Genomic DNA, 12,230 nt, shown 5'->3' on the forward strand with positions numbered 1-12,230 from the left:
TGCTCATCTCCCCACCCGCCCATCCATGTGTCCATTCACCTGCTCACCCATCCTTTATCTAACACCCCCTCCAGCAACCCACTTTCCTGTGTAGAACAAGGACAGCGTTCCAGGACTGGCACTAGGCGCCAAGGCCACAGCGGTACACGAGACCTTGCATCAGCCCCAGCTACAAGAGACCACATGCAAATCCAGGGGGCTCTGGGGCACAGAGGCAGGGCATGTGTAACCCAGCTGTGGGGCGGAGAGGGCCAGCGAGGCTGCCAGGAGGAGGAGCCTGTGAAGCTTCAAGATGGGTAGGGAGGAAGGGCCTGCGGGGCAGAAGCCAGGAAAGGCCTGGTTTATTTAAGGTGGGCGGTTCTGGAGGCTGGAGGACAGAGTAGGGGCCCGGAGTCTGGCAGGAGGCGGGCAGGTGAGGCGGGCCTCGTTCCCAGGCCTTTTGGGAAGGGGAGGGGTGTGACCAGCGACCAAGAGCCCATCTCGTTCTTCCTGGTGCTACGTCCCTATCGGCCAACCACTCATGTTGGAAATGATGTGGAAGGAAAGTGGGGGGGCACAGCCCCCCTTCCGGTACGTCCCCCATCAGTTTGCTGGATGAGAACTTGGGCAGAGCAGGCGTGGAAACAGCTGGGTTAGTTCCGTGGCACATCTGTACTCCCCATGTGACAGCGAACTCCAAGAGGTGCACCAGCCACGAAACACAGGCTGCGTGATCTCAGCGGTTCCGCCTATGTCTCCAATGGGCATCGATCATTATCAAGATGAACGTAAAATGCGTGCTAATAATTTAAATTTTTTTACATAGAATGACATTAAATAGCAAATAAAAACACCATGACAAGTGGAGAGGCCATGGAAGAAAGGGAGAAGGCGTTCGCTTTCTCACATTTCATGGACTTTGCCCAGACTTTTGAGCGGGGCCACACTCTCCTTTAACGGGCCTCACGGGTCAGGTAGCGGGTCCTGCAGATGGCGGAGGGGACTCGCTCTCCCCTGTGGGTGGGGGGTGTGACGTTAGGAAGATCTGGCCCCTCCACCCCCAGAGCCTCCAAGGCAGTGACTTCAGTCCCTGTCAGCTGGGAAGTCGGGATGATCTTGTGACTCAGCCCCCAGGGGGGAGCTCATCGCACAAAAGAACGCTTTCAAGATGGGGGCTGGGGGTCCCCAGGAAGGGCGGGGGGGCGGCACCCTGCAGCTGCATCCTGTGACTGCCTTCCCCCGGGGCTCGAGTGGGGGAGTGGGACCAGGGGCTTCTCGCTTGCTTGGGCCTCGCCCCCTGCTCCCCTCGCAGGTCTTGGCGGCCTCCACCCCCAGGGCTGCAGAGCACAGGTGAGTCACCACGCGGGGCTGGGCCAAGGTGAGACCATGACCAGAGGCGGCGCGCTCTGACCCCGCAGGCGCTGCCGCGGCCAGTCCCAGCGCCCGCCCTGTGCGGAGGGCGGAGGCCGTGCCCCGGCACCCCGCCGGCCGGTGCCGTCTGGACCCGTGGCCCAGGCCGGGCACCCAGACAGCGGGCCTCTCGCTGGCCGGCGGCTGCGGCCCCGCACGCACACCTGCCGCGCCCCGGGGCGCCCGGCGAGCGGAGGCCGCCCCCACCTGCAGGCGCGGCAGCGGGGCCCGCGGGCCGTCCCGAGGAGGGAGTGGGCAGGGCTGCAAGCCGCAGGGGCTCCTCGCTGTTTGAGCTCCTGCTGTGTACCGGGCCCTCTGTGGGCCCCACTTGATTTGCCGCGAGGCGTGGCGAGCGCTACATTTCCGGCGAGGAAACCGAGGCCAGATGCAGGCACTCTCCCAGCCCGCCCGCCGTGAAGAAGGGGAGAGGACTTGAGCCTCCAGGCCTCCCGGCAGCAGCTCCTCTGAAGGCGAGTGAAGACAGGCTGCCCTCAGGCTGGATGCCCGTGGGTCCTCTGGCACCTGTCGGAGGGGAGACTACTCTCCACCACGCGAGGGGCCTGAGGGCTAGACGAGGCCTGGGTGGGCACCCAGAGGGCTCCTGCAGGCCCACCGCCCTCAGCCCTGCCCCCGGCCCCCCCGTAGCCTCCCTGCCCAGGACCCCTGTCTCCGCGAAGGCTGCCCTCCCCTGGGCGCAGCTCCGGCCCCCTGCCTGGCGTGTGCAGGGGCCTGGGCCCCCCAGCTCCCACCTGCACTACCCCCTCCATCAGCCGTCAGCTGCCACCAGCTCTAATCACCCAGGCTCCATCTGCCTGGGCCTCTGCACAGCTGGGGAAGCTCTCAGAAGCTGCACCCACGCCCGGGCACGTCACATTCCTGCATACCGCCCCACGGGCCACCAGCGTCCTGCCCAATTGCAGGGCAGCCGTGGGAGCAGGGAGCCTGGGGGACTGCAGCTGCTGGATGGGGAGCCTGGATACCGCCCAACTGTGCCCCAGGACTCCCAGCTGTGTCTCCCCCCGCCCACCATCCCAGTCCTGTCCCCAACCAAGCAAAGAGAAGTCAGAAATTTATCACTCTGGGGCCATTGGGGCAGTGTGGAGGAGCTCAGTGTTCCAGTGGCGAGGGCAAGGGAGAGACTTCCCCACGTGAACAGGCCCACGTGACTTTCCAGTGTCCCTCCCACCCTGTGGATCACAGCCTTCCCCGGTGCCTTGGGAAGCCCTGTTTGGGGCACACCTTTTAGGGGAGATGAGTGACATCTCTGAACCCAGGGCCACTGCCTGGGTAGGGTGGTGGTCGTGGGGAGGTCTCCCCGCTTCCAGGGCCTGGGAGGACCAGATGCAGAATGGGCTGAAGACGAAGGCAGGCAGGAGCCCCAGGCCCTTGCCCACCCTGCACCTCAGGGCACATCTGTCTGGCTTGGGCCACCCTGCTGGCCTCTCCCTGCTTACTCACAACGCCGTTGCGGCATCTCACCCTGGCAAGCCTGGGGAGTGCCCATCTGCAGAACAACCCCTCTTTGTCCCCACTCCTGAGATGCAGCCTGGGAAGTGGGGGGGGAGGCCTCGTACCCCTCGCTGGCCTGCCCAGCAGACGGCCTGAAGAGCAGGCAGGAGTGTAGCCTGAGTGCCCGGCTTTGCCCCAGTCGGCCGGGCTGAGCGGAAGGTGGCTGTGGGACAGCCCTGCACTCCAGCTTGGGGAGATGGAGGCCCAGAGACGTGGCCTGCTGATGAGGGGTCGGGCGCCCCTGGGGTCCGGTGCCAGCTCTTAACCTGCTTGATGAGTCAGGAGAATGAGCTCCAAAATGGCCCCGCCTTTCCCGCACCCCCAGATCTGCCTCCAGCCTCAACAGGAAAGGAGACTGGTTGGGAATTTTCCAGGGACCGAGGTGAGGGAACACCCCCCCCCCCCGCTCTGGGGTTAGAGGGCCGGTGCACGCGGCTCCCTATGTCCGGACGTGCAGCTCTGCCCCTCTGTGTCCAGGCAGCTCTCCCCTCATGTCTGGAAGTTTCAGGAAAGGGGGAAAAGCCCTACAGATGAAAGCAGGTTTCCGCCTTGTCAGATTCTCCACCCGACCTCTAATTAGAAGACGGTAATGAGATTCAGGGGCAGTTTTCTCCTGGCGGCCAAGATTACAATCTGCAGCTTTTGCCTGAGCCCAGGGACATCGCAAAGGTCACAATGTCCCTCCAGCTCAGCCTGGCTGCACAGATGGGCCGGGGGACACACTTCCTGTTCCCAGCTGCTGGGCAGGACCTGGCCGAGGGCTCCCCACTCAGACCAGGGAAAGGCGAGGCCCTGGTGGGGATCAGGTCTACAGAGGCCACACAAGGCCCCAAACCTTTCAGGGGAGCCCGGGGGCAGGTCTAGTGTGGGTACTAGTGCTCTGTCTGTCCTCTTTCCCCTGATGTGGCCTAAGGCATCCCTAGGAGCCACCCCCGCAGGTGCGATGCTGGACTCTACCACCGGCTAGAAGATGCTGCCACCCTCAGCTCACCTCGGGGGGCAGAGGCTTGTGGGATCTATGGAGCCACACCGACCTGTGTCCTCACCTGGGCCCGCACTTAGGAATCCTGTGCCCTTGAGCAAATAGCCTCACCTCACTGAGCCTCAGTTTCCCCACCTGTAAAATGGAGAGGGTAACAGGGATCTCCACTGGCTGCCTCTCTCAGGAAGCCCAGGGGTTTGCCCTGGCCAGGCCCCAACCAGGACCAGGGCTCTACTCTGAGTGAGGAGATTTTCTGTCTTTTTAAATTGAAGTATGTTTGATTAGCAATGTTTTGTTGGTTTTTGGTATACAGCATAGTGATTCAGTTACATATATATATTCTTTTTCATAATAGGTTATTACAAGATATTGAATATAGTCCCCTGTTCTACACAGTAGGACCTTGTTGTTTTATCTGTTACATATACAGTAGTTTGTATCTACTAATCCCAAACTCCTAATTTCCCCTTTGGTAACCATAGGTTTGTTTTCTATCTCTGTGAGTCCCTTTCTGTTTTGTAAATAAGTTCATTTGTATCATTTTTTTCAGATTCCACTTGTAAGTGATATCATATGATATTTGTCTTTTTCTGTCTGACATACTTCACTTAGTCTGATCATGTTTAGGTCCATCCATATTGCTGCAAATGGCATTATTCATTCTTTTTCTTATCCAATTGTCTGTAAATGGACACAGGTTGCTTCCATGTCTTGGCTATTGTACATTGTGCTGCTGTGAACACTGGGGTGCATGTTTCTTTTCGTATTAGAGTTTTCTCCAGCTATATGCCCAGGAGTGGGGTTTCTGGGTCATGCAGTAGCTCTGTTTTTAGTTTTTTTAAGGAACCTCCACACTGTTCTCCACAGTGGCTGCACCGATTTACATCCTTACCAACAAGGTAGGAGGGTTCCCTTTTCTCCACACCCTCTCCGGCGTTTATCATTTGTGAACTTAAAAAAAAATTTTTTTTTATTTAATTACTATTGTATTGTTAAAAAAATTTTCTTAATTGGCAGGGGGAGGTAAGTAGGTTTTATTTTGCTTTTAGAGGAGGTACTGGGGATTGAACCCAGGACCTCATGCATGGTAAGCATGTGCTCTACCACTTGAGCTATATACCCTCCCCACTATTGGTGGACTTTTTAAATGATGGCCTGAGTGAGGAGGTTTGGAGGAGAAGCGGATATGACCTGACTTTCTGGCTGCTGGGTGGTGAACAGAATGTGATGAAGTCAGGAAGCACCTAGTGGGGAGAACACTGCAGCGGTCCAGGAGAGAGAAGATGATGCCCTGCATCATGGTACAAACAGAGGAAGTGGTGAGAGGTGGTCAGAATCATGGGTATCTGAACATGAACTCAACAAGATTCCCTGACAGATTGAATTGGGCGGGGGTGACTGAAAAGGAGGAGTCAAGGGTGGTTCCATGGCTGCTGCAGGAGTTCCAGCCATTGCATCTGCATTCCAGGTAGCAGGAATGAGGAGGAGGAGGGAAGTAAAAAGGACCACTGAAAAGGCTTTCCTGAAGTCCAGCCAAACCTTCTGCTAACATTGGTCAGGTCTTAGTCACGTGACGGTCCTGGCTGCACAAGGGGGTGGGAATAGTAATCTCCTGGCCAGGTGCAGTGCCATCGACAAGGACAGAGAGGTGCGGCTGATAGAGGAAAGGGCAGCAAGGACACTGGTCAGGCGGCCACTTTGAGATGCTGACCAAGGTGAACGTAGCCCAAGGTCAGCTCCCAGTGGGTATGGGCAATGCCCTGCATGCTGACAACCTGGGCCAGGTGGTGTGCCCCACGGACCTTCTCCACCTGCAACCTGCGGGAACTAGACGGAATTTCTCCTCTGCACAGAATTTAATGGCGCCAATTCCTGGGATCCTTCAGGGTGAGTGCCGCAAATTAGGTGGTTGTGAACTTGGCCCCATAGGAGTACATGGTTGGCTTGGGCGGTGACGGGTAGCCAGGAGCAGCGAGAGAGAGACAGCACCAAGGCAGAGTCGGGGGCCCAGCTGGCTACTGATCTACCTCAGGGCTGGGTTACCTGGCCAGGCCCTGGCATGGACAGGGTCTGCCCACCTCCTTGGGTTCTTGCCTGCCTGGTCTCCCGGGATTTGAGATCTGGGCGGAGGTCACTGGAGGAGTGAATGGTTAATCTGTGGTTTTTCTAACAGAGGGTCTCATAGCTGTCCCTGCTCCAGAAAGAGGCCCCTGGAGGCAGAGAGAACCAGTGTCAAGACCGCTGGAAGCCCCTCTGGCCCCTCAGGACTCTCCCAAGTCCACCCAGCACTGGCTCCCATCAGCAGCTGCTCTCCTGCCTTCTTCTCTAGGGTGCCCGGCCCCCGGCCCCCAGCCCTTCCCCCAGATCCTGAGCCACCAGGAGTCACCAACAGCTTGAGCTCCGGAAAAAAAACCTTAGTCAGTGGTTTTAGTGGCTGGACTGGGGCCAAGGAGAGACTCTCAAAGCTGGGCCCACCTCAGTGGGGATGGGGGGTGGGGGTGTTAGGGGCTGCCCCGCCCATCTCCCCCTTGCCAGCGCTAGTGAAGCTTCTGTGCACCTGGGCGGGCTCCCCAGGCATCTCCCACCTGGGGGGGCCCTGACAGAGGAGGGTGGGATGTAATCAACCTCCAGGTCACACTGGAGTCAGCCCTGGCTTCCCCCACCTCTCGTCTGCCCCTCCCCCTCCCCAAAAGGGGGCCTATGGAATGAACGGAGCGAGTGCATTTGGGAAACCCCGGGGCTGACCCCCTTCTCTCCTCACACCTCATTAAGCCTGCCCGCACCTGCCGCTGCTCCCACCCAGAAAACCAAGGTCAGGACCAAGTGTGTGTCGGGGGGTGGTTTGCAGCCTTGAGGCTCCCGGTGAAGTCAGTCCCTCCACGTGGTTCTGGCAATGCCCTCCCTCCCGACATGAGGCCCCGGTGGGAGAGGGTTGGATGGCGCCCCGCTCCGCCCAGCGGATGCTAATTGAGACCCATTCCTTTCTGCGGAACCTGTTGTCAGTTTTATGGTTCTGGGTTATGTAAACAGCGGGAGGAGAGTGCAGGGAGTCAGGGCCCGGGGGCCACCAGGCCTGGGCGCCCCCTCCTCCCTGAGGCCACCCCCTTGGGCTTGGGGCAGCCTCCAGGCTCTGCTCTGACACAGACCGTCTGAAAGGGGGGGAACCCCACCAGAGAGGGGATGGAAACTTGGGTTTCTGGCCAATTCAGCCACTGGGCTGGAGCAAACGTTTAACCCCTGCTTGTGGGGGTGATGGAAACCCAGACCCCATGGAGGCTCCCTGATGCCCACATCGCCCGCTGGGTCCCCAGCATTCTTTCTGATGGACCAGCCTAGCCTCTGATCATGCCTCCAGATCATGCCTCCAGTTTGGAAGTAGGAGACACATGAAAAAGAAGAGGCTTGCCAAAAAGTGTGTTGCTTTCCAGGAGAGAAGGGACCAGCCTTCATCCGGACTTGTCCCTGCGACCTCACGGGGAGCCCCGGAGGGGGATAATCAGCCACGTTTTACACCTGGAAACACTGAAGATTGATGTCGTGTCCAGGGAACCAGGGCAGGGCCAGTTCCATGGCCCAGGCTCTGCCCACCACCTGCTTCTGGGCCCAGGCCACCTTCTCTGAAGCAGCCACAGCTCCCACATGGATTTAACCCAGACTGGGCCCCTGCATTTCTTTGGTGAGGATTGAGGTGGGGGAGAGGGTGGTGGGGGAGAGTAGGGGGTGGTCAGGGTGCTCATCCTTGGTAAAGCAGGCGCCCCCTCCCTGCCCAGCATGTGAGAAACAGGGTCCTTCACCTCATCCCAGATGTGCTGGGTGGGCTTCAGCACCCCCCTGTTTGAAGACCTAAGTCTTCAGCATCCAGAGGCTGGATCCTCGTCCAGCCCCTCCCTCTCCTTTCCCAGATTGTGTCACCTCCAGCGACCTAATGGAAAGTTGCTGCCACTTCAGTGATGGGTGTCCCAGAGCAGGCTCAGAGAGGTTCATTTACATGCCCAGGGTCACACAGCCTTTGTGCATCGGAAGCCACAGATGGCTCCCATGGGACAGCAGCATCCCATCAACTCCGATGATTGAAATCACATGTGGGTAGCGATAACAGAGAGGGTGCATGTTTGGAAATGACCATGGCGCTGCCCTTCCCTGTTTTAAATTTGGGTTCTAAAACCTTTAGGTGGGGCGGGGCACAGTGAGTATCTGTGCCAGCGGGGATTGGGGGTGAGAAGCCACTCAGAACCAGAGTGGGGTGGGGAGGGGGTCTAGGGTGGAGGTGGGCATCCCAGGGGAGGGTACTGGAGCCCGAGTTGGGGGGGGAGTCTCAACTGCGGAGTTACAAATATGGAAAGGGAGGATACCAGGATGAATGCTGTGGCCCTGGACCTCCAGCGGTATTCAAGGTATGGCTGTGAACTTGTGGCTTTCAATACATGTAGATAAACACAGGGAGAAATCTAGACGTGTGTGGTGCCTGCGCACGTGTCTCCAAGCTCTGTCCACGGAGGGACCCAGGAGCCGTGGCATCCCAATGGCTGTGCACGCACCCGGGGCCCAGACCTAGGTCTCTATTAGTAGTCTCCACTGGAAGGAACCAGGGCTCCTTGGAGAAATGCCTGAGTCCAAGAAAAGTACACGATGATCTGGGAACATCTTATTGGGCCAGAAAGCAAGGAAGTGCTTGGGGAATGATGGGGACACTGTCAAGGACACAGGAGCCAGCTGAAGGGGCTCTCGTGGTCCAAATCTGGGACAATGTGGGCATCGGAATAAGTAGTGATAGTAAGGATTATAACCCGCTGAATACGGTAGGAAAACAGGAGTCCACAGTGATGGAGATAAATTAGTAAGTTGAACATTTGACAAGGACTGGGATATTTAGTTTTCAAGTCCCTCCCCACAAACCACTCATTAATTCCAAAGGAGAAAGATGTAACTTCAAGGGAGCTGTCTTGTCAAGTGATCAAAGATGACATCACCAGTAACGGGGAGGCGTGCGGCAGCTGATAGGGTTCAGTGGAAACATGGCACCCCGTCCATGGTTTTCCTGCCGAAGAGACGTAGCTTGAATTTCATCGTGAGCGCGGGAGGCAGAATGCTGGCTCCCCCCAAAGACGTGTACCCCATAAACCAGGGAACCTGGCAATACGTTACCTTCTGTGGAAGGACCTTGCATCGTGATTAAGGTTACAGACCTTGAGATGGGGAGATTATACCGGATTATCCGGATGGGCTCAATCTAATCACATGAATCCTTAAAATTGGAAACCTTTTCCTGGCTGGGTCACAGAGATGCAGTGAGAGGAAGCCAGCTCTCTCCCCTGGCTGCTGGCTTTGAAGTTGGAGGCAGCCCCCTCCCTGACCCCCTGCAGCCAGGGAATGTAGCCTTTAGAAACTGGGACCAGGCCGCAGTTTTCAGCTGGCAAGAAAACAGGGGCCTTGGTCCTACCACCTGAAGGAAGTGAATTCTGCCAGCTACTCAGTGAGCGGGAAACGGAGTCTCCACAAGAGCTTCCAGAAAGGGGGTGGCCTGCCGACACCTGGATTTCAGTCTGGTAAGATCCCCATGGGATCTCTGACCCACAGAACTGGAAGAACAGATTTGTGTTGGTTCAGCTGCTAAGTGTGTGGTGATTTGTTATGACAGCAACAAAAAACGAATACGATGAGGAGACATCAGAGAAGCCCCTACCGAGGGATACAGGGTTCACTGTCAAGCACCTTGAAAGAACTAAAAATTCGTAAGAGCAGAGACCAACAGCTAACTGGAAAAATGGGCAGAAATGAACAAGCAGAAACGTACAAGCGTTTCAAGAAGTATGAATGGTCAGTAAACATATATCAGGTGATTAACCTCATTTGTAATGAGGGAGAACAAGTGGAAAACCACAACGAGATTCCATTTCATTCACCAGATCGGCCAGACTGCTGATGGCCAATGTCTGTGACAACGTAGAGCTGGGGCCGAGATCGGCGGTCCTTCAGCCCAAATGGGCCAGCCCTGCTTTTGTAAATAAAGTTTCGTTGGAACACAGACTTGCTCATTTGTTCGTGTGTCATCTAGGGCTGCTTTCGAATAGTCGTGACAGAGACTGCATGGCTGCCAAAGCAGAAAATACTTTTGCTGTGTGGTGCTTCACTGACATAGTTCTCCAGCCTCTGATGTAAACTGGCAGGAACTCTCATGACTACGTTGAAGAGCAATTGGGCAATAAGTGGTAGAATCAAAGGTGCACAAACACTTGAATCTGCAATTCCATTTCCAGGTATTTACCCAGAGAAATGACAAAATATTAAGGAGACAAGGACCGTAATGTTCACTGCATCACTGTTTATAATGGCAAATAATTGGAGACAACTCAGCTGCCCTTAGCAGGAGAATGGATACAGATACTCTGGGCTATTTTAAAGGGTGGAATTCCATAGGGCAGTGAGACTAGATGACGCAGAGTACATACGACATGATGCTGTATCTTGCAAACAAGGTTAGGTGAAAAAGGAAGTTGCAGAAGAATACACACATATAAATCCATTAACACGAAAGTCAAAAGTGCAAAAATGCTCTCTCCCAGTACACAATTGAATTAGGCTATAAATTTGGCTTGGACAAAACAGAGTCCAAGATAATAATGACTTGGACAAGATGATTTGTCTCTTCCAATGGAGCAGCCCGGAGGATGTGGCCAGGGGCTGGGATGGTGACTCTGCCCATGTTGTTGTCCAGGGATCCAGGCACCTTCTGGCCTGTTGTCCCACTCCTGCCATGGTCTGCATGGCCCACAATGGCTTCTTACCATCACCTTGATATTCCAAGCAGCAGGATGAAGAAAGAGGGAGGAAGGGACAGACTGCCTCCTTTTAAAAACTGACCTAGAAATTGCACCTGTCATTTCTGCTCACTCCTCATTGGTCAAAACTTAGTCACATGGTCACCTCTGGCTGCAAGGGAGGCTGGGAAGTGTATTGTTTATTCTTGGCTGCCACATGTGCTGGCAAAATTTGGAAACAGAATAAATGAATATTAAGAGACACATAGTAGTCTTTAATTGTTTAGGAATATATCCATATGTGGTAAACCTTTAAAGAAAAATAATGAATTGACAAAATCTGGATAGTGATGCTCCCAGGATGGTTGTGAAGAGGGGAGGAAGGTGAAATGGTGGAGGGACTCAAAGGGAGCACCTAAGATTCTACAAAGATTCTGTCTTAAAGCCAAATGGTGGACTCATGGCTATTTATTGTTATTCATTGAAACATACATTTAATTTTTATATCCTATCTTGCATGTATAATATTTCATAAAAATTACATAACTAATTAAAAGCAGGTTATAGAATGTATTATGATTTACATAAAAATGAATGAATAGCATTTATTATTTTCATTCTGAATTTAATTACTCTTTACCTGGCATTTCCTCTTCTTCCACTGGTGCCTGGGGGTTGAAGGTGGGACAGCCTTACCTAGTGGCTGCATTGCCTGGAGCTGCGGCATCAGCCTCTGCCCTAAGACATCAGGTCCTTCATGTGCCTACAAACAAGGTTCCCCTATTCCCTCTCCCAGTGACTTTTAATTCTTCCCGTGCACAGTTCCAGCTGGCTCGGAATTACTTGCTTCTTCCTGAGAAGGCCATCCCAGCCCTCCTGTCACTACGTATTCACTCAATAGACACATAGCACCTTCCAGGTGCCAGGAATTCACAGATGACTCAAAGCCCTTCTCTGTTCTCTCCTTCCCCAAAGCCATCTCCGTCCTCCATTCCCATTTGTCTCTCAAGACCAGCCTACAAGCCACCTTCTCGAAGCCCTCCTTGATTTCTCCAGTCATATCGGTCTCTACCTCTCCCATCCTCTCACTACATTTCTTTGCTCCTTTAATATTAGAACGTTAGAGTCCCTTGTCTCACTGCTCCAAGTACTGTTCTGAAAGGCACTGGCACAAGGAGCAGATCCCACGTCCCCTCTTAAGAGCTGTGTACACTTGCTGAGTCACCTGACCTCTCTGTGCTCAGCGTTCCACTCGTAAAACGTAGGTGATAACTCCTCGGAACCACATCAGCGCCGACATATAAGGCCCCAGCCCCCGCGCCCCGGGCCCCTAGCACACTTCCCGAAATCGATCCTAGGGTGTAAATGTTGAAAATGAATGCTTGAAATCCTGCTCCTCTCTAGAAAGCGTGGCGCGGCCCTTTCTCTGCTGACCTTCACGCCCTTCCGGATGGAGGCCCCGCAGGGCGAGTTCCTTGTGTTCCCGACCCTGCAAGACGGCGGCTCAGAATCCCAGCTCCGCTGGAGGATTAGCGGGCGCTGGGACAAGTGCGCCGCTGCCCGGCCCCGCCCCCGCAGACCCCACCCCCGGG

General features: G+C 55.2%; 1 non-coding gene across 1 annotated transcript; it reads right to left on the reverse strand.

The window, feature by feature from the left end:
- Positions 1–4,929: 4,929 nt before the first annotated feature.
- Positions 4,930–5,002, reverse strand: TRNAG-ACC. Its single transcript has one exon. It is a non-coding gene; the product is annotated as a tRNA-Gly (tRNA).
- Positions 5,003–12,230: the final 7,228 nt, after the last annotated feature.

The sequence above is a fragment of the Camelus ferus genome, chromosome 16, assembly GCF_009834535.1.
Source record: "Camelus ferus isolate YT-003-E chromosome 16, BCGSAC_Cfer_1.0, whole genome shotgun sequence".
Taxonomy (NCBI): domain Eukaryota; kingdom Metazoa; phylum Chordata; class Mammalia; order Artiodactyla; family Camelidae; genus Camelus; species Camelus ferus.